The sequence below is a fragment of the Nanorana parkeri genome, unplaced genomic scaffold, assembly GCF_000935625.1.
Source record: "Nanorana parkeri isolate BGI_ZX_2015 unplaced genomic scaffold, ASM93562v1 scaffold26, whole genome shotgun sequence".
NCBI lineage: Eukaryota > Metazoa > Chordata > Amphibia > Anura > Dicroglossidae > Nanorana > Nanorana parkeri.
Window position 1 is genome coordinate 2,385,071 of NW_017306294.1, and position 25,722 is coordinate 2,410,792.

Sequence of the window (25,722 nt, forward strand, 5' to 3'; positions counted from 1 at the left end):
GGGAGGAGTGTGGGAGTCAGGAACATTCTTGTATGCTAGACTCAGGATATCTCTTCCTCATTCTTTACACGGAATATTTTAGGTACACTATGTACAAAAGACAGCACATTGCTTGAATCAGTGGGTATGGTATATTATTTGGGTTTGGCATGTGCTGGTTAACTCACATGCTTATCAAGGCTCATAGCAATGACAAGCAAAGGCAGGTTAGATTTGCTTCTTACTCCCGTAATCTGAGGGAGGAGTGTGGGAGTCAGGAACATTCTTGTATGCTAGACTCAGGATATCTCTTCCTCATTCTTTACACGGAATATTTTAGGTACACTATGTACAAAAGACAGCACATTGCTTGAATCAGTGGGTATGGTATATTATTTGGGTTTGGCATGTGCTGGTTAACTCACATGCTTATCAAGGCTCATAGCAATGACAAGCAAAGGCAGGTTAGCAACCACCTTCCAATCTGGTGGTAGATTTGAATGGGAGGTAGTCCTCAATGTGACAATCTTAGCGTTTCTGATGGAGGGGGATCTGTATACATTAGCTTCACTTTGCTGAACAGTAAGTACAGTCTAAGTATTGATATCTAGCATTTGATAATTTTTTATACGGTTATCACTTACTATTGGTTTTTGATTACTTGAACTTTTTAGATATACACCATTATAAAATTAAAACAATATTTTATCTTAATCCATTAACATCGCCAATAGATATTTGGCACAGTGTATCAAAAACATAAAGAAAATGTAGCCCCAATGTCTCATATTTATAGCTTGTCACACATTAGTCAATGTCAATGCTGTCAGTTCTCTTTAACAGGCACAATATACCATTAGCGTTTCCCTGGCATAATAGAAAAATCCTCCATTGTTGCATTGTCATTGACAAGGCTAATTATCCCAAGGCTGGCTCCGCCCAGTTGTAATGACAGATCAGCATCCCCAAATGACCTGGGGATGCTGATCTGCCATTAAACAATAACAACTGGGCAGAGCTGGCCGTGATGTGCGAGTGAACTGCCGGAGCTTTGGGACAGCTGATCCAGATCATGTTCGGCTGACCGAAGGAAGCCATAAAGAGCCGATGTACGTACTGAGCCAGAGTGAAAAGACGAACCTCGTTGTTATTCATTGGCTGGGACCTGCTAGAAGACTCTAGCAGGTGCCGGCCAATAGGAAACAGTTGAGCAGAGCTAGCTGTCACTGCTAGCTCCGCTTAATAGTTTTCTTTTTTTTTTAAATCATCTTTATTTTTTTATTTAAAATGTATTTAAATTTAAAAAATATTTTTTCCACTTTTTTTTTTCCAACTCCTTTCATTGATTTGCTATTCTGCTGGGTACCACGGAGGTACTGAGCAGAATAGCCAAGCCAAATGCCGCTCGGCGGCATTCGGCTATTCACTCACTGCCCACCTATGTGAATAGGAGCGAACAGGAGCGCGTGAGCTGCCAGAGCTTCAGCTTAGCTGATCTAGATGTCGGCTGAATCGAAGTCCTTCTGCACTTCGGCTCAGCCGAACATGCAGAGCATGTTCGGCTGACTGAAATGTAGCCGATGTACGGCTTATTTCAGCTGATGTACAGCTGCAATCAGCCGTACAAGCCAGAAGTGAATAGCCAAACATAGTTTGGCTCACTTCACTTCGGCTGGGTTGTTCACTCGGCTGCCTTCGGCAGCTTTGTGAATAACCCCCTAATGTATTTAATGTCAACACACAGCTTGAAATAAAGTGTAAGGGCAGTTATATCTGGACACCATAAGCTCATGGGCCTGCGAACAGTTGTGCCCTGTGCAACCTGTGCAGTTCTGCCCAGTTCAGAGTCAGAGCTGTGAGCTGGCAGATAAAGCATGGGACTTAGGAGTGTCTTGCATGTGTAAGTGGCGATTTGTTTTCCAATAAATGAGAGTAGTGAAATGCAGAAATAGAGTCTTGGCATATGAACTGATAAACTTCTGAAGCACTTGTTTAACTTTAGATATATCTTATAATAAGTTGTCTTGTAAGTGGTACGTTAAAAGTTGTACTTCTCTTGGTAATAATAAAATATGTGCCATGCTTAGATATGTATACAACAGTTTAATAATTCTCCAGCAACACGCACAGCTACATGTAATCTCTGTGAGCATTTGCCAGTGACTTTCCCATCATTTGTTATTCCCTCATGGGCAGACATACAACACACTAAAAGTAAAAACAGAGAGTTCTAGGACTGTGGGGTCTGTGCCAAGTTATTTTAGCTCAGTTCAATGTGTTTCCTTAGTGTGTAGATAAAGCAGTCCATAGCACCCAGTTGTGAGGCTAATAATTGTAGTGCTCAAATATTGAAGCCTTTCAGAGCTAAAGAGAAGGAAAGGAAGCTTGTTGGTTCCTGCACAAAAATCTCAGATGCCTCTGAAAGAACAAATTGTTAAATCTTTTGTTAAAAATAATTTTTGGCCTGCTGTTAAAAATATCATTTTTTTTTTAAAATCACAATCTTTGTTTGTGAGTTCAAGAATCCATATATTACCAAATTTCTTTGGAATGGTGCAATCAGCAAAACTTTTTTTTATTGTTGGCAGGATGAATCAGGGTTTGATCCCCTACCAGTGGCGGAACTACCGCCGGTGCAGGCGGTGCGGACGCACCAGGGCCTTGGGGCTCTAGGGGACTACCTTATCGTTAATGCTTTCAGCGGCCATGGCAGGAAGATGTGCATAAATCTTAGGTAATGTTCTTTTTTTCAGGCATTTATATAGCTCTGACAATTTCTGCAGTGCTTTACATACTGCACATTCACATCAGTCCCTGCCCCCAAGAAGCTTAGAATTTAAGGTCCTTATTCCCAATATGTACATACACATACAGTACATACTGTGGCCAATTTAGACAAGAGACAATAAACAAGCATGTTAGAATAAACAAGCTTTGCAAGCATGTAAGAGCAAACCTTACATGCTTGCAAAGGTTTGCTCTGGGAACTGCATATTCCTCCCACACTCCAAACAGATGTCGGTAGGTGCTGTCTAAATTGGCCCAAAAATGTGTATGCATGTATGTATGTATGTATGTATGTATGTATGTATGTATGTATGTATGTATGTATGTGAGATAGGGACCTTTGATTGTAAGCCTTGAGGCCAGGGATTGATGTGAATGTATAGTATGTAAGAAAGGAGATCCTTGCTGCACTCCTTACCGGAATTCCCATATGAAAACACAAGCGGGTGCTTGGAGTGACTGCGGATGGCGCCGCCAACAAACAAATATCAGAAGAATGTCACCAGCACACCAGACCAATCATTACAGCAAATAAGCCTTCATTTATTGATGTATGCTGTCTCTCATTTGCAAGCGCATTCAGGGCTGAGTAGGGTCCGATTTGTCAAGCTCAGAGTTAGTATGTAAAGCACTGCAGAAATTGTTGGCACTATATAAAAATACCTGAAATATGTAATTAAATAATTATTTGCATATTCCTAATGACAATCCAACAGTGGGCTTGTGATACCATAACGCATAAGACGTAGGCATCACAGTAGGACTAGGGAAGGAAATGAAATATCCCTGCTGTGATAGCTGACACCAGTAAAGGTCCATCAGTAGACCAAATTAGTCCTCTTTAACTATGGCTAGTCATTAATACAAATAAGCACTCGTTACTCTTGCATACCTTTCCCCACTTCCTTTAGACTGTAAGCTCTTGCCGGAAGAACCCCTCTACCTTTAATTTAAAGTGTATATAAAGGCCAAACTTGTTTAGGGAAGAGTTAACACCCCTATCAGGTTTTTTTATGATGCCTTTGTCCAGCTGGGGAGATTCCTCTCACTTCATGTCCTGGAGACACAACAACAAAGTATCGCACATACTGTATCTCTAACGTTAATGGATATCCCATTTTAGATAGTTGTCATAGAAATAGATGTCCCAGTTGGAAGATTTTCCCTCACTTCTTGTTCTGTTGACGCTCTCAAATGTTGGATTTCCCCTCACTTTCTCTCTCAATGACAATGGTCACCAGGGCATATAGAGAGGGCCAATCTTTCCAGGGGGGACAGAGACAGTAATACAAAAAATCCTTTTAAATACATTTTAATATGTTTGTTGTTTGTATCCTTATAAATCTTATTTCAATCTTTTAGAATAAATCACTGTTCTTGTCCGGCACTGCTTTGTTATGTGGCAGCATCTCCCCATGTACCTGCCTTGTGGCTGCCTACTTTGTGTAAGTAGAGAGACGCCTGAGGCTAGCAGTAGTAGAAGTGGCGGGAGTATCACGGGGGAGAGGACAGGTGAGCTCTGTACCCCAAACTGGGATGAGAAGTCAAGTGATCGGGGGAAGAGGAAGGGGTTCAGTGGACACAGAGGTGGGGGTGGGAGAAGAGAGTGGTGGGTACAGTGGCAGGGGAAGAGCCAGAGGGTGGTCAGTGGGCACAAAGGCAGTGGGGGAGAAGAGAGACATGGGCACAGTGGCAAGTAGAGAGCTGCCCAAGGCTAGTCAAGTCAAGTGAGCTCTGTACCCCCAACTGGGATGAGAAGTCAAGTGAGCTCTGTACCCCAATCTAGAAAGAGAAGTCAGGTGAGCTCTGTACCCTATAGCTAGGATGGGAGGTCAGATGAGGTCTGTACCCCATAGCTGGGATGGGAGGTCAGGTAAGGTCTGTACCCCATAGCTGGGATGGGAGGTCAGGTAAGGTCTGTACCCCATAGCTGGGATGAGAGGTCAGGTGAGCTCTGTACCTCATAGCTGGGATGGGAGATCAGGTGAACTCTGTACCCCATAGCTGGAATGGGAGGTCAGGTAAGGTCTGTACCCCATAGCTGAGATAAGAAGTCAGGTGACGTCTGTACCCCATAGCTGGGATGAGAAATCAGGTGAGCTCTGTACCCCATAGCTAAGATGAAATGTCAGGTGAGGTCTGTACCCCATAGCTGAGATGAGAACTCAGGTGAGCTCTGTACCCTTTAGCACTGTGCTAGAACTCCTGTGGCAGCTGAGAAGAAGGGCTGAGTGCAGATCTCCTCTCACTGTCTAGTTAACTTGATAGATGTAGAGGGTTTTGAGAAGGTATGGCATCTTACAAGCATGTATTCTGCTGGACCAGGATACATTTAGGGAATGCCAAGCCATAAAGAGACTACAAATCTCTTTAAAAGTCATAGATCCAGTTATTATACGGTGCCCAATCCTCATGCAGTATACAAAAACCTTGCTTTACCTTCCATGGCTGAGACATGGCCTCTTTTATTTGTGTCTCACACGCTCTCCCCCCTAGACACTGCAGCTCACAGTAGGAGTGGGAAAGAAGCGGGGAGGACTGGGTGTGGCGAGGTTCTGATTGACATGCTACAAGCTTTTGAAATCAACAGTTACAATAATAATAGCAATGCCCCCTGCAAACATTTTTTTTGATCTGACCGCAGTGCAAACAGGCACTGTTTACATGAGAGTGGCAATGATGTTCTGAATTCCAGAGCAGTGCAGCATCACCACCACAAAAAGCTGCATTAGATGAACTTCACTGGCAGGATCAACAGGCATTTGAGCGGTGTTAATTTTGCCACCAAATGTAATTTTTGTTTTAGTCAATTGACAATAATAAATTTTTAGTCGCATTTTAGTCATCAGATTAATCTTTATTTTAGTCTAATTTTAGTCGACGAAATTCAAGTCAATTTTAGTCGACTAAAATCTAGGTTTATTTTTGGTGTAATGTATTATTTAAGCAATTCTCTAGCAGTGTCACCTTTCCACTTCACTGGATTCAGCTGCTGAGGCAGCTGAATATCAAAACAGCAGGCAGTGACTTAACCTCCCTGGCTGTATTCCCGAGTCTGGCTCGGGGTGAATTTTCCATACCAGGAGCGGTAACCACGAGCTAGACTCGGGGCAGCAGAGAAAAGTGACACTCACCTTGTCCCTGTGAGCCCACGGCGTCCTCTGCTGTACGCGGCCCGAAAATGAAACTAAAAGTCAGATGCCGGCATCTAACTTTTAGTACGAAGAGGAGGAACAGGCCGGTGAAGGACCTGGACAGTGACAGCAGTGGAGGTACGAGGGGGGCAGCTGGGGAAGTTAGTGACTCTTCTCCCTGCTGGTGCCAGCTGCAGTGCTCTGTGTCCCCGCTGCCTCTGCCGATACAGGCAGGGATTGAAAGGGACACACACTGCTGCAACCAGCACCAGCGTGTAGAAGAACGGACGAGCAGAGCGGCGGCGGCAGCGCTGCAAATAGTTGATAATGAGAATCATTCACAACGATTCTCATTATTGATTTAGTTTTCGTTTGATTTCCTTGACGAAAATTGAGTACCGGATGAAAATCGTTTTCATCCCATTAACTACTCTTCAATTTTGTTTCGTTTTTGTCACTAAAAAAAGGCCAAAAACGGGGAAAAAAACAAAACGTTTTCGTTAACAAAATTAACACTGCATTTGTGGGACTTTACAGGGGAACTACGAAAAAACTGTAAGTGCAGATGCACATGTATGAAGTGCTGTAGCACAATGTTTTTTAATGGAAGACCATAGCTATACTTCAATATGCTTTTAGCTGTAATGGCAAGAATTGTAAATTTCACTGTTGCAAAATGAAGACCTACTAAATGCAAGCAGTGCAAACATAAAATGCTGGCACTTGCTAACCATTTACTGTCTGTTTATTAAATAAGCCAAATACTGTTTAGCGGGTAGACTTATGAAAACTCAAAATAGGAGACAAAATAGCAAGGGTGAAAAAGAGGACACAGGATACAAAGTTGAAAAAAAGATTCGTTATCTGCACTTGTTTTGTACTCAAAAAGTAAAAAAAGGCTATAAAAAATGAAATTATACAAAGTGTGCTCATATGCTGCCAAAATTGGCCAGATAAATCTTACATTAATCACACACCTTTGAAAGGTCAAACTTTTCAGCCCTGCTTTCTTGAATTACTAGCTTTTGATCAATTATTTCACTGTATCTAAGTACATTTTGTTTGTTGCCTAGCATAGGGAATAGGTAAAAACTGTGTTAGTTTTGCTTTTTTGCTGTTTGTGTCTCTTTGAGGTAACATTTTTTATACTTCCTGTCTGTCTTGACACACAACAGGAAACTGAAGATCAGATCTCTTCAAAGGAAAGGAAATTCTCTTTCAGGGCTTGTTCATACCATGTCCGCTAAGCTGCGTTTTTCTGCACACCAGCACACATGTATGATGTGAACAGGGCACATAGACAACAATATGTAGTCTGTACGTTCTATGTAAGATTACTTCCATAGAACTGTATTACCTTCAATTGCAGTAACAATGGTCATCATTAGGAAGGATGAGCTTTAGGTTTGGGACGACTATGGGATGACACTTAAGTCATTTGTATTTCTAGAAAATGGTGAACTAAAGTGCTGCTATTGCAACCATTTGCCAGTCATGCTCTTCCTGGCTTTAAAACCGTGGTCAGGTGGCTTAAAAGGGTCAATAATGGCGGTTTTCGTATGTGCCGGTCCCATCCCAAAAGTCAAGGTTCCCAGCAGCTCTTTGTCAGTGCGTGCGGAAAGAAAATTGGAGTAGATAGGGAAGCTGAGAAAGTGTTGTTTTCATGGAAAGATAGCTGCTGCTATACTGTGCTGCTATTCTGTGCTATATACAGTACTGTTGTCACGATCTGGGGACCGGGGCACTGGGGCACGTGCGCTCCAGGTTTTATGGAGCAGGTTAGAGTCCAAGGCTCAAACTGCCATACTGTATTGCAGCAGATATCCCTTGGGGACAGGAGTTACACTGGGCCAGAAATTCTGCAAGTTCTTCAGGGGCAGGCTGTGAGGTGGCTGACCCCACTCCATCTTCAATAAGGCAAGGTGATGTGTAGCAATAGCACCAACCTGCTGCCCACCCTTCGGCAGGGAAAGTTCATGCAGTGTTTCTAGTTAAGTACCCTGCCTTTAAAAATGGCCTCTGGCAGGCAGGTGGTCATGTGACCACACACCCAGTGGCAACAAAAGCTGTCTGCCAAACGCCTGATATGCGGGACACTCACATGCTACAACTAAACGCTGCATGCACCCATGCTGCAGTGCTTGTGCCCACTGCTGTAGGCCATAGCCTTGCCACAGTTCCACTTTAATGAATTGTTTTACCCATAACTAACACATTTAGGATAAATGTAGGCGCGTCCAGTTTCTCACAGACTTGCAACATGTCTAGGGCACTACTGTAATATCTTGCAAATTCCCAGTGCTTCTGGTATTTGTCAGCCACTGTGGGAGTTTTTACTCCCACTGACAGATTTAATGCCCCTTTTTCTTTGCACAAAATACATCACTTCCTGCAATATACCTGGCTAGTAACACATTTTGACTTATGTAATTCTTAGCTAAATGTATTGATTAACTCAATCTAACTTGATAAAACTAAAACATTTCTCACACAGACCTGTATTTCAGGGGTTGTGACTGACCAGATCGGTTACTGAGTGCTGATCCATGCATGAAGTAGGGCTAACTGTGGTGCCTCTTAAATTGTACATATTTTGGCAGTCTGCACAACTACTGTAACAGAAAAGTTGAGATAGACTATGAAAATGGAGATTGTTAGTACAATGTCTATCTGACTACACACATAATACTGTACCTTTAATAGGGCTTTATTGTTATAATAATTTGAGTAGTTGACAGCTTTAATACTTTGAATATTTTATTTAAGTTTCCCTGTATTTAAGGTTTATTTGATTTTCGTGACATCCCTCATTTGTATTTGGAAAATCTACTGTGCTTCCAACATTAAACCCAGATAGCAGTGACATTTTTATTTCACTGCCTCTGTATAAATGTAATTGTTTGAATTTAGGTAAAATGTGTGATAGAAGAAAAATGGGAGTAACTGATAAGCAGCAGGAGGTGGTATCACTTTTAATTTCTGTGCAGTATTCTTCTGGAAACCAGTGACAATAACAAATCTATTTGCCACAGCGCAGTTGGGGGATAAGATTATAATGTTAGAGGGAAGAATTTCACTTAGGAGGTGGCTATTCAGCTGACACTTGAAGATACAAAGAGCAGGTGTCTGCAAAACAGTGATAGGATAATTGCTAGCTGCTCTATAAATAGATGACGTAGATATACTGTATATGCAGTTATGGCTTTGACTAGTTCTAGAGCAAACATGTCCAAGCAGTTGTGAAGACTTGATGTAGATGCTTGTTTTAAGTAACTGGTGACACACTGCTCTTCAGATTGTGTGTATTGTTACTAAGGAGCAATATTGTTTGACTGGGGCACAAACCGTTGTACCTCACATTGAAATACCGATGACATACTAACTGTCTGAACAACCAAGCCCTCTTTTTAAGAGTAAGACCAAAATGCAGTATACCCATCAACTGACACTAATGAGACAAAAGTGTGTAAGCAGGGGTAAATGCTACACTGTGGTATGTGTGGTATGCATTACACAAATCTACCAGCCAATTATACACTACACTATAAGCATTTCTGTGGACTGAAATATCCATGATACAGAAGAGAAGGCAATAAAAGAATGAAGATCAAAATGCTGGGATATATAAGGTGGAGATGAAAATTTACGTGACACTAAACTTGGAGTTAAATCTTAAAAATGCATTCAAGTACCTTAACTATTAACAAAAATGTATTAACAAAAATGTATCTGATTTGTGTATCACTCGGCAGTAGATCCTCAAAACATCTCTGAATTGGTGCTTAAGGAACTTGAATGCATTTTTAAGATTTAACTCCGAGTTTTGTGGTTTTTTTTGTTTTAGTTTAGAATGGGCTTTCAGTGCGTTTTTTATGCGTTTGCATGCGTTCCAGAGCAGGTAAAATAGGGCTTGCTGCAGTTTTTTTTTTTACATGCTCTGGAACTGTGGTGTGAACTAGAGCCCAAAAACCATTGGAAAACATTAGACGCAGTTTTGATCCGGTTTGTAACTGCTCTGCTCTGCTCCTGGAAGGCGCTTGGTGTGAACAAGGCCTAATAGTTAAGGTACTTGAATGCACTTTTAGGATTTAACTCCTGAATTTAGTGTCACTTTAAAAAGGGGTAATAGTGGTAGGGGGAAAGGAATTATATGAATCTGGTCTGGTTGGACAGTTACATTGAACTTAATGGTGGTCAATTTTTTCCAATTTCTGTGCATGTGTTATTAATGCTATTGCAAAGTTATTTAGAATCTTTTCATACAGTGCCATGTTCTATGTTGGCTGGAATTAATACAAACTACCGTATGTGAAAAGGCCAAGTTGCATTTAAAAGACAGATTGTCATATGGGAAGTTAATTTAGTCTGTTTTGAAGAGACAAACTGCAATGTATTCAGCAGTGTTCAAAACAGCAGGTCTGGCTTCTCCTTACCATCTCATGTGCAGTTCTTATTATTCTATTAAATGAGGATTTATGAGATCAAGCCAGGTCTTGGAATGCAAAACGAGGGAGTAGTAGTATTACCTGCATAGCAGTGAGATGAAGCAGATGCTAATTGAATCTTATCAGCAACTGGTACGTGATGGAACAATGTTTAATATGAAATCCTCTTGCCTTACATCTACCAGATGCCCATAAATAGTGAAGAAAAAAGTTCATAAAGTGATGGATAAGGTATGGTTTGTAGTTTCTTCAACATTCATTTTATGTTTGTCAGTTTTGTAACACCTAAAGTATAAAGTTTATGTAAAAAAATTCTTAACCACTTGCACGGTTCTGTTTCCTTAGTTCGTCTTCCATAACATCATCCATTGCAGTAGTATATCATTATACCTTCGTTTCACAGCATACATAACGCATGATAACTCTCTTCAGTGCCAGCACACTAAAAACCTCCACCTCATCTTTGCAGTTGCTTTTAAGTCTGTAATTTATGCGGAACATGGTGGTAATATTTCTCATGGGTGGTGGTTAATGTCATTGGAGTAAGAAAGTATTAAGAAGAGCCATGGGAGCACTGGGAGGGGATTGGTAAATGGAAATAATGTCATAGCTTGCTTGGAGGTCAGTTATGTAATGCTAGGTGATGACACGGTGCACGGTTAAACCATCAGATCTTGTTGCAGAAGGTGGCATCTTTATGTGAAGAATGGCTGGAGAAACATGGTTGCTATTATCTAATGTGTGTGGTCTATCAGAAGCAACCCAGACACAAGGTACAAATGAAGAGTTCTTGCGAATAAAGCCCATTTTTTTAATAACATAATTAGAAGGTTTAAAGTTGGGATAATTATGTTCTCAAAAACGGTATCACTTCTAAGATGAATCATTAGCCAGTTTGATTGTTAATTCCAAGCAGTACATAATATACTCGCCTCTGTGGGAGTTATAGTTTTTTTTGCAGAAAATAGGAGGAATTTTCTAAACACATTTTTTATATGCTGCAAGAGGTTTATCTGCTCCTCTTTTAATGTAGCTGAATGGGCCCTGGGCTATCAAATCTCTAGCAAGAGTAAGGTATCAGGGGCCCTTGCAGCTACAGGGAAGTATGTAGTATTTTCAGTGACAACTAATTTTGACACTTTTAAATCTTGCTTTTTCATGTCTTGTTACTGTATTAAATATAGAGATTTGTAGATTGGCCCTTAGAGGGGGGCTCTCGGTAGCAAAAAGCAATTACTCTGTCTATCTATTAAAGCAGAACGATACTTAAAATCTAAAGTTAACCTTCTAACAGGGATTAATAAGCACAATTGAATGTTAAAAAATATACTGTTAGCTGATAAAGTCATGTAAAAATGTAGGTATGGTGTTTGTTGACTATTTCAACATATTTAACCACCTGTGGAATGGTCACTGTATAAATAGAGCCAGCCCACATCCCCATTGTTCTGGGAGGACGTGCCTGTACATCCTCCCATTAACACCTGTTTGCGGGCAGCTGTGGCAACTGCATTTGCTGCTCCTGCTGTCATTAGATAGTGGAGAGCCGCAGCTTTAGACACAGAGCTGATCGGACTGGCTCTGTGCCCTGTGATTGCTGTGATTGGGGTTGTCACAGCAATAACATGGCAATATTTACATTGCCAAGCCCTCCCCTTCCTCTTACTTCAGAGTCAGGAGAGAGTAAAGTGAGTAATGAATGATTGAGTCATCTATTCATTACTTCCTAGTGAAAACAAGCTGCAGTAACAGCAAAATAAATAAAGTTTCAACCCTCTCCTCTCCTGCTTATGTTAGATCCATTCTATTTATGCTCTCACCTTTATATTGACCCTTTCACCTCCCTTATCTTGCACATCTATACCGTAATCCCTTCATCTCCACCCACCCACTTTATGGGACCTGTTCATCAAGCCCTTCACCCTCTCCTCCCTCTGTCTATGATCTTCACATTTATTGTATCTTGTGCACTATTACCAAGCTCCATATTTTACCCCCTCAATGCGGCATGTTTCTTAATTTCCCCAAAATTGCGGCAACAAATCAGATCACTTTGGAGTGTCTACTTTCCAAAATGGGGTAATTTCGGGGATTTTCATACTGTCATGACATTTGTTTTACTGTGATTTATAAATAAAAGTAAGAGAAATAGGCTTTTTAGGCATATTTTTTTGTCTTTTTTACTTTTTTACTTAAAAAAGCAGTTATTACATACCACAAAAAGAAAGCTTTATTTGTCTCCCCCCCAAAAAATATCAAATTAATTTTGTTACACTATTGTGTGATGGAGGAGTTCTGAGCCAAACTTGCACAGCATTGAAAACTGAAAAATGGCATGGTAATGAAGGGGGGGGGGTAACATGCCGATACTGAAGTGGTTAAACAGGCAAACATTGGATCAATACATGTAATGGTATACCTTCTGTGAAAAAGCCATGTGACTGTCATTTTCACATCTGTCACTGAGAATACCCATCATTAATTTTTAAATAAGTATACTTATTCTGATGTGTATCATTTTTATGTTGTTGAATCTGTTTTTGAAAACCCATCTCTTTTCAAAGTATCTGAAAAAAAGAGCAGTAAGAAACTCAGATCAATCAATTAGAATTAATTTCTGTGAGGTCTGTTCAAACTTAACATACTCTTTAGTCAAAATAGGATAAATAGGGTAAGGGATTTCTACTGAAAGATGTAAAAAAATAAGATCTCATGCAGGGAGAAAAACACTGTGCCCGTGCCCATTATCCAGTGAAAGTATCCTAATTCATCACTTGAATTTCAATGAAATATTTATGTCCTTCAAATTAAAACAGTGTTTAAATGCAAAGTCAGCAAACTATCAACTGTATACTCACCAAAAACAACCCTTATTTTTAAAATGATTCCCTCCAAATATATTATTGTATTCAGAAGGAAATTCTATTTACAATCCACAGTAATTGCTAAAAAATGGTGCTTTTTTCACAGGCTGGGTAATACAGCCAAAGACGTAATTTGCATATCCGCTATCACTATGTGATAATTGACCATGCCCTGACCTGGATAGGTCACGCTCATCATCCTTCTAGCCACCCTCACAATTCTTTACTGAAATGTTTCCAACTCATTAGGTAGTGCTCTTTTTGCTTGAGAAAACTCTCTGGAGTGCTATAAAAACTGAAGTATGTGTGGGATAGGATGGGGATTGTCTTAATAAAAAGTGCTTTTATATTTAAGATAATACAAGACTGCAAAATCAGTACAAACCTATTATAATAACAGTCACAATATTACAATAAACATAAAGTATTAATTCTTTCCTGTTTGATATTTAGTATTGTTTATTGGCAATAGGTCAATGAGTTTTCAGATCATATGCTTATTACGACACTGCAGATGTTAGCCATGTATGTGTTCTAAGTGCCCACCAACAACCGGTGAATACTGTTGTCTGTTTAAAAGTAAAGAAAGACATCTGAGAGAAGAGTATTTCACAAATGAAAGGAATGTAACCTTTTGATCTGGCTCCTGGTACAAGCTATCGTTTGTATTGAAATTACACTGTGCTTGGTATTCCATTGCTTCTGAATGTCTAAACCCGTGGTTCTTAACTGGTGGGTTGTGACCCAAAAGTGGGTTGCAAACATGTGTTCAGAGGGTTGCCACGTGCCTTCCACTGCGCTAGGTGAGAGGCTCCTCAGCCTCCCCCTAGCGCAGCACTGTCAGTTCTAACACCGAGCAGCCATTCAAAATATGCTGCCTGGCACCGAGTGTCAGCTTAAGGTGGGGTGGGCTGGGGGTATGGCCACGAGGGAGCTCCATCCATTCGTTCTTTTCTTGCAGCTCCCTTGTGTGCCCTGTAGTAGTGCCTGGACTGGAGTGACATCACATTCTGGCCCCCACACCTCTAGAGGGCGTGCAAGGGAGCTTTACAAGCAATGCACTTATGGATGGAGCACTGTCACAGCACAGCAGCCCACACTGGACCACAGGCTGAGGATCCACTCCAGTTCTCCTAAGGTAGGGAGACTAGCTGGATCTTAAAAAAATAGAATAAAAATTTAAGTTTTTGTTATGTGTGTGTGATAATGTCTGTGGTTATGTGTGTCTGTTAGTGTTTTTCAGGGCCCGTTTACACTAGTATAGTGTTTAATCACACCCATGCGATTAATGCACTATACGACACAATCGCATTTCCTGCGCGTTCTGGTGCGGGAGGTGTGTTGCATTGCCATTCATTTGAATGGCACCCTAAACACACCTTCCGCCCACAATACGATCACACGCACTATAACACGCGGTACTGCAATGCCGTGCGTTCCAGTGCGGTGCGACTTTGGTCGCAACTTAATGACCAACGACAAATGGGGGTCCTGTGGTTATATAGGTTGAGAACCACTGGTCTAAACTGTGTACTGCTTGTGGGCTGCTCTATAAAGGTGAGGAGGATATGACCATGACCATGACTTAATTAGATATTAGCTATAAAAAATCCCAAATTCCCTGCATGTCTGGATGAGAGAGGACTACAAAGGTCCCGCTGTGACTATATCATGTTACCAAAGGCAGCAAGGCGCTTGATCTTTCAGAATCAAGTTCCTAGACTTTTGGAGATAGGTTCAAACTTCATTAGGAGCTTTCTAAAACCGTTATGACTTGCCTAATTTATAAAAATATATTTTTGTCCACTTCATGTCTTTATCATGGAATTTTGCTGCTGTACAATCAACTCTTAGCAGCGGCACATATAAATCCTCTTGCCTACTTGGCCCCCTGAGAACAGGGATTGTCTTACAACCACTTATTCTAAATCCTTTCTTAACGCATACTTTCTCTATCAACTCCAATATATCAAAGAGCAACTTTAAACTCATAGCTCCCTGGCACAAAGGCGCTGTGCACTTAAATAGGTGGAATCTTCAGATTTCTCCATTTGATGGGGTTGTGGAGTACCTCTTACCATTTCCTACATTTGGTGGCAGTGCCAACTTATTGAATCTTTATTGGAAATATATTACCAACCTTATAGTGAAATTCACTACTGTGACCCTTCCACAGAACCCTTGAGTCCTCCTATTTCATATCCCATTGATGTCTGCTCCCACACATAAGAAATAAATGATGCCACACCTCCTGAATGCAGCCAGTAGCCTGATACTCGGGTATTCAAAAACGTATAGACCTCCATCAGTAACAGCAGGGATGTGCAGTCAGGGAAGGTAGGTGAGACAGAGCCTTACCAATTATTATAGAGGAAAAAGCGGTCAGCTTCAAGTCTGAAGCTTACAGCTTTTTCTTCATTCATAGAGGCTTGTAACAGGTTACATAGCAGGGAAAGCCTCCCCCCTGTGTAATCTGTCATGGATAGAGCGTTGCCTGTTAATTACAGGTGGCGCTTATCCGGCTTTTGGCAGCTAGTTAGGTTACACAGCAACGGGCTTCCCCACTGCTTTGTGCAACCTAACAAAGTGAGGCAAGAGCTGTCACAGCCTCTACTCTGTGTTAGAGGTGTGAGCTCCATGGATAGTTTGGACCAATGGCAAAGCGCCATTGGACCAAGCTGTCCAATAAAAAAAAAAAAGAACCCACTGAGGACATCGATCTCGATGCCTCAGCAGTGATGAGCAAGTGAGGGACAGGGAGGCTCCTCCTTGTCTCCTCCCTTCCTCCTCCCTCCCTCCTCCACACATTGCTTGGTTACCAAATTTGGGGTGGGGCTTCAGTGGGACGGGGTGGGGCTTTGGCAGGATGGGGGAGGTGCGGGGCATTCTGGGGGTGGGGCTGGGCAATGCCTCACCCAGCATGGAAGGCACCACACGTCACTGACTAATAGAATGGATATTGTAGGCTGATAAGATACATTTGATGGAAAACATTACTATCCTTTGAGGGCAGACTATTATACATATTAGAAAACATGGAAGAGTTGGTTACATTTTAAAAACTTTAACTCCTGCAAGTCTTTACTGGAAACAGTCCCAGGCCTCATTTTAAGGGAACATGCTATAGTATATGTCAACTACTGTAGACATAATAAAACCTACTAAATACAGGTCATATTTCAACAGGCGACTTTCATTATTACAAAGAGTTTCTAATCCCCTTCCCCTATCGCACCCTCTTTTGTGTCCTCACTGCCTTTGTGAATACATGCTCTTAAAAAGGTAAGAAATACTGGTGAAACTCTAATAATTAGAATATTGTGCAAAGTTCATTTATTTCACTAATGCAACTTAAAAGGTAAAACTAATATATGAGATAGACTCATTACATGCAAAGCAAGATAATTCAAGCCGTGATTTGTCATAATTGTGATGATTATGGCTTACAGCTCATGAAAACCCCAAGAACCCCAAATCCACAACCTCAAAAAAGTAGATTATTACATGCAATCAATAAAACAAGGATTGTACATAGAACAATATCAGACCTCTGAAAAGTACAAGCATGCATATGTACTCAGTACTTGGTTTGGGCTCCTTTTGCAGAACTTACTGCAATTACTTTTGCACAATATTCGAATTATTCGAGTTTCACCTGTATATATATGCAAATTTTTGTTTAAATGTGTTATGTGAATGGGAACACACAACAAACATGGGGTCTATTCACAAAAGGGTGAAGAGTTTGGAGAAGGCAGGAGAAGGGAACAATCTAGGACAACATAGCTGAACTGGAAAGTGAGCTGAATTGGAGACTTTTTCCAAATCGGGCATTTTGTCCTAGATTGTTCACTTCTCCTGCCTTCTCCAAACTCTTCACCCTTTTGTGAATAGACCTGATAGTGGGGCTTTCTCAAATTTGACTGCAAAAGTGGAACTACACTTTAAGGGGATTATTTACTAACCTTATAAACACGCCACGAACAAGTATACACCTCTGTAGTGTGTTCCCTCCCAGCATGATCTATTGGTGGAATCTAGACACCTTTGTAGTGTGTACACACCCAGCAGGTGTGTTGTGCAAAGCCCTGCATGAATTGCAAGGTGATGTTGTGTAAATTAGCTCTACATTGTGTTGCTTGCGTTGATGAATGCAGGAATGTAAATGCATGAGCTAACCATTTTTGTCTAAACTGTGAAGCAGCATTATATATGCATCATGTGCATGATTTTTCCATATATGGCATTAGTGGAAATATGCTTTTAGAGACTTTTTGGTTGATAAATACGTTTTGCTGTGTAAAAATCACACGCACCTAGTGCGTGCGTGTGTTTAGGTTAGTAAATCACCCCCCAAGACTCACAAAATTCTGCCTTTACCATTTTAGGAATGGAGGATCCACTGATGCTGCATTACATTTTTTGTTTTACTTTGGTGGTTGCTGCCAGTAAAATTAGAAATTAGTGAAAAAACTGTATATAGTTTCACTAGAGATTTTAAGGACACAAAATGTGGCAGATGAGGTTCAATGTCGATAAATGCAAAGTTATGCACTTTGGGATAAAAAATAAGCAAATGAATTATACAATTATGGGTATGCCGCTAGGGAAGTCTGAAATGGAGAAAGATTTGGGGGTCATTGTAGACCATAAACTGAATAATAGATTACAGTGCCAGGTTGCTGTAAGCAAAGCAAGCAGAATCCTGTCCTGCATCAAGAAGGGAATGTTTTGCAGGGACAAGTCTATAATTTTGCCACTTTACACATCAGTGGTTTGGCCTCACTTGGAGTATGCGGTGCAGTTTTGGGCACCGGTGCACAGAAGGGATGTCCTTGAGCTGGAGGGAGTCCAGCGGAGGGCAACCAAACTCATCAAAGGGATGGAGGACAAGAGCTATGAGACAAGGCTACTAAATTTAAATATGTTCACGCTGGAAGTAAGGAGATTAAGGGGGGACATGATTTTCATGTACAAAATGTTCTATAGTCATAGCGACATTAGCAACAAACTTTTTAAGATTAATTCCGTAACGAAGACTAGAGGCCACCACCTAAAACTGGTAGAAAAAAAATTCAAACACAAGGGGCGAAGGGGGTTCTTCTCAGTTCGAGCGGTTAACGTCTGGAACTCGTTGCCATAAGCGGTAATTTCAGCGAATAGTGTGGAATCATTCAAGAAGCTTTTGGACGATTTCCTGAGAGACCGTAATATACAGGGGTACAGGTACTCTTAAGAATGAGATGCCTCAAGGACATATGTCTTTATTCAACCTCAAATACTATGTACTATGTAAAAATAGGCACAAATACACCTATCCATCAGGATTTTTTTTTTAGCTTTGGATAGATTAGGGAAGGGTTAGATCTTTTGTCACGTTTTTATTGCTGTCTGAGTTCCTGCTGGGTAGATTCCATTTACTTTGAAGAGCTTTTCTTAATTTCCAGTTGTGTCTCCGGGACAGAAAGTGAAGGGAAATCTCTCCAGTGGGACCCAGACAGCGAAAAATAACTTGATGGCAAATTAAATAGTCACAGAAATGACCCCTCCTCCTATGGAAACAAAGTTTGTTTGTCCAATCATGCATCACAGAGGTAAGCAGAATTAAAATGTCTCTTCAGCAGTGCTCGTCACATGGTGAATGCTTATCAAAACAGAATAGATCTGCTGTAAGCAAAAAACAGACATTTCTGTGACAGATGTGTCATATCATTCTCAGGTATTGAGCTGAGATCACTAGTTTATTGTTTAAAACCCTGTGGGATCAGGAAAAACAAAGTTAGGGAGTCTAGATGAACTTCCATTTAATTAAATCTGTCGTGTTGTAAGTAAATCACAAGATATATTTTCACTCAACTATGTACAAGACCTCAATCAAAAAAATGTGGTATAATGTGGCCATGTAGTTAATTTATTGAAGGAGTACAAAATGTTAACCAAACTTAGTAAATAAGGTAAAGCTGTGTTCAATTATCCCAGGGGTAAATAATTAAAGTTCAAGGAGGTCAGGAGAGTAACATTTTCTTTGAACAGAGGTCTGATTCGCTGTCCATACAGATTGGTCACTCAGTTTGTGCCTGCCATTTAGGCTGCATTCACACCAGCAGCTGCACTACAATCAGTGGCCACTCTAGGAACAATATATAGGGGGGACGGATGGCATCTGCGCCCTGCGGTTCCGACATGTAGTCCAACGCCGCCCACAATCCTAAATACCACAACCGTTTATTTTTCATAATTGTTTTTGTATTTTTTTATTAAACTTAATTTTTTTAAATTTGTTTACCTTTTATTTATTTAACTTTATTTTTAAATTTTTTTTATTTGTTTCACTTTTTTTAATTTTTATTTATTTCACTTTATTTTTTTAACATATTTTTTACTTCTTATTAATTTAACTTTATTTTTTTACACTGGACAGGGGTTCTCTTTGTCTGCTGGGACAGGTAGAACCCCTGTTCCAGCAGATAACTGTGTGATAACCGTCCCGGGCACAGTTATCTGCTGGGACATTGATTCCATTTCTCTTGCCTTGCGCTAGCGCCGGGACTGCTGCCACTGTTAGCGGGGGGGGGGGGGGGGGCACACGGGGGGCAAGTGATAACCTGTAGCGACGCCACTGTCTACAATGCACAGCTGCTGGTGTGTGTATCCCAGACATACCATTAATTTCTGTGGACTCGGCGCAGTGCTATGCGCTTGCGGCCCGCATGCAGTATTTTTTTTCAGCACACACAACCGTAATGTGGTGGTGTGAACTGAGCTCATTCATAACAACTTAAATTGCCTTGTCTAGCATTGGGGCTGTGCTGGAAAAAGCGACCAGAGCAGCCCTAATACAGCTGGTGTGAATGCAACGAATGTGAGGGGGAACTCCACTGTGGTCCTAGCAACCAATGACTGCATAGGAAGTGAAGACCTGATGTCATTGATTGCTAGGACACCGGTGGTCCTAGCAAGCAAATTACTGAAGTGGAGGGGGGCCTGTGCTGGGTTATGGCTGGCGGTGGATACACGAGCATCGAAGACTGGTATAGCCATAACACAGTGCAGGCCGGCGACCACTGTCCAGAAAGAACTGACACTTAGTCAATGTCAGACCACTGTCTGCCATTTATGGATGTCAAATTATCCAATCATGCCCAAGGATTTGCCTGCATTCTGGTGCAGGCGATCGCACTGTGGGCAGGGGGCGTGACTGCAGTGCCATTGACTTCAATGCACCGCCATAAAGAACGGAGGGTGTCGCCGGCTTGCGTTCCAGTGCGTTCCAGAGGCAGAATGCTCTGGAACGCAGACTTTGTGGTGTGAATCGGCCCTAGAAAGGATCAAGTCAGAGAAATTAATTGTTAGGGTTTACATATTTTTTAATAAAGGTTTTCTCCAGCAGGTATACTCATAGTGGTGCTTATATCACTATTTGTCAGGTAAATGAATAGTATTAATTTAAGCAGATACTATGAGGATCACCTGTGCTGTTATATTTATATTATCAGCCTAGGGTTCCCTCCCCTTCTAAATTTAAGCTTTGTAATTCCTACAATGTACCTGTCAAAAGTGGGCATGTAAGCAGTTACACAGTCTTCATATTTTACTCTCTCATTTGAATACATAATAGATTGTTTGTGCTGGCATACAACAATTTCAATTAGTTTTGGAAGACAATGCTTAGTACTAATACAGTGGTACCTCGGTTCACGAACTTAATTCGTTCGCCGATTGCGGCCGCGAACTGAATCAAACTGTGATCAAACTGTGATCTCGACTAGAGGAAGCCATAACCAAGTGTCAGAGCAGGGAAGATGGCTGCGGTTGTGTTCATCACCCGAAGCGGAGTTCATGAACAGAAGCAAAATTTTGCCGAACCTCCTGTTTGCGAACCTAATTGTTTGCAAACATAAGCGTTCGTGAACCGAGGTACCACTGTATATTTAACGTTATTTTACTTACAAAGATATCATTGTCATAAATGATGTTCAACAGAGGGGTGCCATGGCTGCTAAAACATTTACAACATAATGACTTTACTGGAAACATGGTTCTTTTAATGTCTTATGTGAGCTGCTGATCTGGACAGAGACAGCAGTTTACAAAACAGGCCTATATGTTAGCAGCCTTGACTACAAAGAACTATTGACCATTTTTAATAGTAGTGCAGGGAGTCAACTACTAATTAATCCAAGGCAACCAATCAGTCTTTAGTCAGATCAGTACAAGATACATTCTAATTGGTTGCTATGGGCTACAACATTTTAGAATGAGCACATTGCTGCTTACCCTTTTTCTTTTTTTAATAAATAGTCTAAAACTACTTTCACTTTCATTGTTAGGCAATTTGAGAAAAATGCATTTTTTTTATCTGATATGGATGGAACAAATTATGGCATGATCTAATTTATTGGTTTCTGTTTACATATTCCATCTCTTACTCACCCATCAACTTAATATTTAGACATAGAATGACTAGAAATCCAATCACCAAAAGATCTTTCCCAAACATGAAGCTGATCTACAGATATATTTTTTTATGCATACTTACATCGGTCCAGCTGGGCCCCATCTAAGTATACATATTTTATACTTGGTAGGGCTACGGGGATCCTGTAAAACATTGTAGTAGTTGGAGCTAGTATAGACATAGGATGACTAAAAATCCAATCACCAAAAGATCTTTCCTAAACATGAGGCCGATCTCTGGATATAATATTTTATGCACACTTACGCTGGTCCAACTTGGCCCAATCTATGTATACATATTATTGTATACCTGGTTGAGCCATGTGGACCCTGTAAAACATTGTAGTAGCCAGAGCTAGTACAGTGCTTTACAGCGATCCTGTGGGTCCTGTACTGCCGTTGTACAGGACGACTTACCCTCTGCAAAAACACAGGGGTTCACTGCCCCTCATCCAACTAGAGAAAGCCTAGTAATTATTGATACAAATAATAGATGTTCGCTGATGGCTGCTATGCTGAACAAGCAACCTCCTGTGTTTGCACAGCAAAAAGGAAGTCGCTCAGCACAGCGGCAGTATAGAAACCGGAAGATCACTGTAAAGCACTGTAGTAGCTCCGGCTCCTCTTGGTCCTAGCAGTTATAAAATAGGTATACTTACATTAGGCCAAGCTGGACATAAATATGAATACCTGGAGTTCTCCGCTTTGATTTTTCTTAACCTTGGTATTAAAAGGGGGAAATTGAGCAGTAAGGTTTGACCTTCTATGTTTACTGCTTTCTGTTTTGTCCCAGAGTGGTCTAATGATTGTCTAATCTCTGCAGAACTACACATATTAAATAACAGATGTCACCTTAAGATGAACATGATGGGGTTTAAAGTGTAAGGGAATATAAAGTGCAACTGAATTTTCCCTTAGCTTAGTGAAGTTTTGCTAACTTCTATCATCAAATCATATGGAGGCAAAAATACTGTTTTATTATTCTCCTTGCATGTGATCAGGTATTCTTTGCAAAGTGAGCTAAGGGAAAATTACCCTGCAGAGTTAAGATTCCCTTGCAAAGTGAACAGCTTATTTGCCTTTAGTATATCAACCCCAGGGAATATTTCCAATTTTATAAATTTGGTGTTGCTTTTTTTGTGGTCACTATTTATATATCAGTGACATTTTGAGGCATATAATATGGCTTTAACAGGCTAAAGCTGGTCATACACCAGTGGAATTTTGTTCATTCAGATTGTTCATTTGACTCTCAGTGATGAAAAAAGTTGAAGGAGCAGGATGGAAATTTTTTCTTGAACAAATCAAACACAGCATAAATACAACAAATATAGAAAAACAGTGAATGTGGGTTTCATTCAAGAAACTCCATTCTTTCCAAAATGTTAAGAGCAAACCAAATTTTAAACAACATTTGTCAAGTCTCTGATGGCATTATTGAATGTTCTTACCAGACTTTTCATATGTACATTCATACAAAAGTCTACAAGTGTATGGCCAACTTAAGAAGCAATTTTCTTATTTTAACTTTCAAAGTATTTTATTAATTTTCCAAAGTACAATAAAACAATAAAATAGCACATGATGCACAATCAGTATAGCATACAATTGCATTACCGTTTCTTCCACATTAGCATAATCAAGTAGTAGGAGGGGATCACTAGAGGCCATACACACAATATATAATAGTTCTGTACAACAGAACATATCTATCCACCTATTCTTGCCAATTTATCCCCCATCACTAAAATCAAAAATCAGAACAGTCTGAGAGGAATATCTGGCCTAGGGATCCGCCTATGTCTGAAGCAAACGTTTGTTATGATCTCCTCCATATCTATATCAATAGAAGACTTTCTGTCCAGCATCTATGTACTAAACGGCTCACATGTGCGAGCATAAAGAAAAAAAAAAAACAGACAAAAAGAGGAAAAGGAAATAGATACTAGAGGAAGCAGAACAGCTTAAGAGTCCGAAAAGAGTAGCTCCATCCCCGACCAAATAGCCCAACATCTACTTAAACCTTAAACATAGTCCCCAGAGAAAAATTCCAGAAAAGTTGTACAATAAGGCAGCACAGATATAGCTCACCACTCCCCAAGATGAGCAGGTTTCCAGATGTTGGACCATAGAGGAATATAGGGTGGACCACCCCTGCGGACTAAAAGAATAAACTAAGAAAAAAGAAAGAAGGAAGAAAAGACAAAGAGGACCAACAAAACAATACAAATAAATAAATAAAGAACACCAAAAAAAAACAACACAAAAAATACCCAGACAAACACTTATCCCCTTTAGGCTTATCGGAAAAAATTCCCGACCGTTGTACCTCAGCGACCCCCCTAAGAGGGTACCTGCTGGGGTTCATTGCCTATAGAGGGGATATGTGATGGCCTTTCCAAAGACCAACCCAATAGAGAAAGCAGCTCATTAATATATTAAAAAATAAAAAGACAAAAGAGGATAAGAAAGCAAAAGATAAGGGAAGAGAGAGAGGGAAAAGGGAGAAGATCAGGAGAGAGAGAGAAAGAAAGAGAGAGATATGAGAAAAAAAAACAAAAAAACAACCGCCCGCAAAAAAAACAACACACACAAAAAACAACGCATACTAAAAAAAAAAACATTTTTCCCCTTTTTGATTCTTTTTCTCAATATACCCTAACCCTACCCCCCTTCTCACTAATACTACTGATACTTCCCCTTAATGTGTCTTTCTATGTGTTCGTCAGTGCACTACTCAATTTTTAATCCCCACCCCCATTTCAAACATCAGTTGTTATTATTAATAGTATTATTAATTTTCTTATTTTAAAATTAAGACATGGCTGTTGTACTGTTAGAAATATTAATGCTACTGTCGAATCAGCTGGATAAATGTGCATGTGCTTATTGCATGCTTTTTTACATACTACAATGTGTAGGTATTACCAAGGCCTTGGGACAACAACTTAGCCATAACTGGAGTATGTGACTGACAGCTGTGTTTTTAGTAAATGCAAAGATAAATGGATTAAAACAGCTTCCTTAGTAAGGAAACATCACAAATCACACCATCTGCTAGAAAAGCTAAGCTTTACAAATAAATAGAGCATCTTTTAAAACTTCTTAGGAACGATTGGAGCTGAATATATATTTTCAGTTAGCAGTAAATTACTGATGTAAGTCATATTCTTGAAGACATTTCACTGGTCATCCAACCAGCTTTCTCAATTCAGAATGACTACAAAAAATTATCTGGGAATACATTTTGTGAATGTTGCTCCAATCCACATAATCTGTTAGTCACAACCAGGTGTTGATTTAATTTGCGTAATTGGAGTCTAGAGGGTGTTATTAACCTGCCCAGAGAGGTGAGGTGTTAAAACAGCATTGTGTGTGGCAGACAATAGATGTCTCACTCCCCCACCTCTATTCAAGCTTGGCTTCTCCATTTTTACATATTTGGCCTCTTTCACACTTCTTTTAAACCAGTCCTCCTGCCTGTCTACGATGCGTACATGACTGTCTTCAAAGGAGTGACCTTTTTTCTTTAGATGAGGGTATACTGCCGAATCCTGACCAGAGGGTTTTGCTCTTCTATGCTGTGCCATACGCTGGTGTAGCTGCTGTTTTGTTTCACTGACATACAATTCGGAGCACTACTCACTGCACTGGACTGCATACTCAATGTTGTTCATCTTGTGTTTTGGCATTGGGTCTCTTGGGTGAACCAGTTGTTGCCTCAGTGTATTGCTGGGTTTAAAGCAGACAGGGATGTGATGTTTTTTGAACACCCTTCTGAGTTTCTGAGTCCCAGCTACATATGGGATGACCAAATTCTTCAGTTTGTCATGCTTTTCACCCTCACTGGTACTCTTGACATTTTTTCATCTCCTTTTTTCAGTTTTGACAAAAGTCCAATGGTGTAATGAAGTGTACAGCGCTAAATGCCCTTCAGGAAATTAGATAACGGTAGGGATCATGTGGTGTCACCTCCGTGTCAAGCAATCGTGAAAAAGTGTATATATAATAAATATTTGTGTAAAAACTTATAGTATGTTATAAAATGTGTCAGCA